The sequence below is a fragment of the Motacilla alba genome, chromosome Z, assembly GCF_015832195.1.
Source record: "Motacilla alba alba isolate MOTALB_02 chromosome Z, Motacilla_alba_V1.0_pri, whole genome shotgun sequence".
NCBI lineage: Eukaryota > Metazoa > Chordata > Aves > Passeriformes > Motacillidae > Motacilla > Motacilla alba.
Window position 1 is genome coordinate 64,163,246 of NC_052046.1, and position 3,439 is coordinate 64,166,684.

Below are 3,439 nucleotides of genomic sequence, written 5' to 3' on the forward strand. Positions count from 1 at the left end.
AACAAGCAGTTCTTCATACTGTTATCATCTCAGTAATGGTCAACAAACATGTAAAACCAGCTAATAAGCTGCAGCATCGCTAACGTTCCCATGTTTCTGTCCATAATCAGTCAGTAGATGTACTTTGGTCTACTGTGTTCATAACCAACATATTTCAGGTAATTTTGTTCAGATACTTGTAATCATGTGCAAAGAGACCTTGCAAACCGGGCGTGTATACAAAATATTTTAAAGTTTCAAGTAATGATATTTATGGTAGCCACATGCAAAACAAAGTTCCTATTTTCCCCTTTCTCAGTATTCATGACACCAGGAAGAATGTACTCTTGCCCTTGCAAGTAAATTTTAGTGTTAAGATATTAAATTTAGAGTTTTCAAACAAAAAGAATTAGCTTTTTTAACAGTGGCTTGCTTTCACTGTCCAGACAGAGGCTGAGGTTACCTTATCTTCATCCTTCCTCTTCAAATGAGAGAAAATGCAATTTGCAGTTGTGGTTTTGAGATTAAAAAAACATACAACAACTAAGAAAGTTTAGATGAGTTTAGTCTCACGTCTAACAGTTACTTACAGTCGCTCCCTTGTAAGACTCATGGAATCCTATATATTTACTGGGTAGAGGCTCCAATAAACTTTTGGGTAATTCATTTGCACTAGCCATATAAGGTAATGTACTTAGTTTTAGAAGCTTACTTTTGGTTCACCGATGAATTACAATGTTTGTTCTACTACAATGTTTAGTTAGACAGTCCTGTTTACAGTAGGATATGTTTATAAAAGTAATCATGCTAGTTAGAAGATGCAACTTTCAGAAAGTCTTAAATCATCCTTATTTTGAAGAGTAGTTGAATTTCTAAAACTCCAAATCTGTGATAATTCATGTAACCTCAAAGGTAAGAGTCCATGAATTTAGCAGTCCAACCACTCTAAATAGCAGTTCACAGAGCATGTAAAAATCACAACTTCTATTTGAAATGGTTTACCACTGTTATCATGAAAAGAACTGTACATACACAATATTAGTTGCTAAAGGTTGTTTAATATTAATATGAGATATGGGCTGATATTAAACAAACAAACAAAACAGCAACAAAACCCAAGAAAATAAACCAAAAAACACTGTGCAAAACCAGATAGGTCTCTGTCATTGTAAGAACACATATAGAAGCTTCACATCATATGGTGAATGGGGCAAAAGTCTCACTGACAACCATCTCACAGAAACACAGAATCATTTAGGGTGGAACACTTCAGATCATGAAGTCTAAACCCTGTGCTCAAGGAAGGTCAGCCAGAATAGATCACTCAGGATCATGTGCAGTCAGATTTTAAAAATCACCAAGAAAAGCTTCACAAATTCCTGAAAATGTTATTGCAATGTTTGACGACCTTCACACTTAAAAAAATTTTCTTGTGTTCAGAGGAAATTTCAGGTGTTTACTCTGTGTGCACTGCCTCCTAACTGTCCAGAAAGTCAGGAATTAACAACAGTGTAGTTTCTACCTCTTCAAGGCTCAGAACTCCCTTGAGCCTGATCAAGGGCAGAAGGAGCTGCCCTAGGTCACAGTATGAATGATACTCCTGTTCCCTGATCTCCTCTGTAGTCCTGCACCACACCCATTCCAGTGAGTCTGTAACATCCTTGTTTAGGAGAGCCCAAGTGGCCTCAGCACTCCAGATGTGATCGCACTAGCACTGCATCACTCCCCAGACCTGCTGTCAGTGCTTTGCCTAATGCAGATTAAAGACACTCCTGGCCTTTTTTTTTTTTCCAGAAAGTGCGTATTGCTGCCTCGCGGTCACTTATCTACTGTGAACTCTTAGGCCTCCTCTGAAGGGCTGCTTTCCAGCTGGAGGGTCCCCTACATATTACTGATGCATGAGATTATTCTTCCCCCAGGTGCAGGCTTTTCTACTTTGTTGAAATTTATGAGGTTCCTCTTTGCCCCTTTCTCAATCTTGTAAAGGTTCCTCTCAACAGCAGCAATCAGCCAGTCTATCAGTCACTTGTCCAGTGCACAATATATCCCATCATTCAGGTCATCATAAAAGAGCTGACTTTTACTAGCCCCAGTATTGACCTGTGAGGTTCAGCACTAGTGTCTTGACTCAGCCTGGACTTCGTGCTTTGACATTCTGGGCACAGCTATTGGGCCAGTTTTTAGCCCACCCTCCCTGTCTGGATACATACAACACACTTGTCTGTGATGTTTACCTTTACTTTGTGAAACCTCTGACACAACATCTACTTGCCTCCACTATGTATTGCTGTGAAACAGGTAAATGGATAAACTTCTATTTGGTCTGTCTTCTAGTCACTGTGATACTCCTAAACCAGCAAGGGAAATCTTTAATGGGTCATAAAGCCAGATTATAAATTACAACAGCAATTCTTCCTTCCTTCTCCCTCTAAATAACCACTCCAGAGCAAGACTGCCGATAACTTCTTCAGAAGAAAGCTCTCATTGCTCTACCCCACAAGTTTTGTAATCTATGCAACCGCATTAAGCAGAAGAAACTAAACTATGATCTCAGAGTCTGGGACAGAACAAAAGAGACAAGTTTACCAGTTAAGCTACAGTACTATATGTCTTTTAATGATCTAGTACACCCCATACAAACCATGTCAGAGCTGGAAAATTAATTCAGAGTTTTAGGCCACATTGCCAAACATTAGGGAGGATCAGTACTTCATTCTTTCAGGGGTAGTTAATCTCTTGCTATGAGCCCGTTCATCAGGAAACAAACACAAAACTTACCAGGAGACATTTATCTAAATTGAAGCAAGCAAATCCTGCCCCTTTTCTTCCCTCCCTCAAAAGCCATCAAGTCTTGTGCTTTCACATACAGTGTAGTCAATTTTATTTCCTGAATTGTTATTTACAAATAGATGATCTTGAGTTGCATACTTAACCTCTACCTAATTTAACAGCTGTATTTAAAGAATGAGATGAAACTTCAGCCATATGTCATAATCCTTTGTTCTAGCACTTGTTTAAAAATCTTCACTGAGGCACTGAACACAGTCCTTGTAACCCAAAGAAGAGAGCACACAGTTTCAGAAGAGTGACATGAGCAGCCAATGCAACAGAAAAAAAATTACTACCAAAGTAAAGCAAGTGTAGAGGGTATTTTACTGATTAAAATTTTCCTGTCAATATTGAAGGAGACTTCAGTAGTAGGCAACCTTGTCTAATGTCTGGTAAGACTGACCAGGTAACTTGTGACCTGGTAACTTGTGACCAATTGCATTGTGCTATACAGATATGGCTTTAACAACATGACTCACAACTTAATAAAACTGTAACATAAGTCAGAAAGAAAATGAAGCCATATTTTAGTTTTGATGCTTCCATACACATTCTTGCTAGCCTTCATCATTATGTTTCTTGGGGTCAAGAAGAACTCAGTCACATTTGAAAATGACAAAACATACACAGA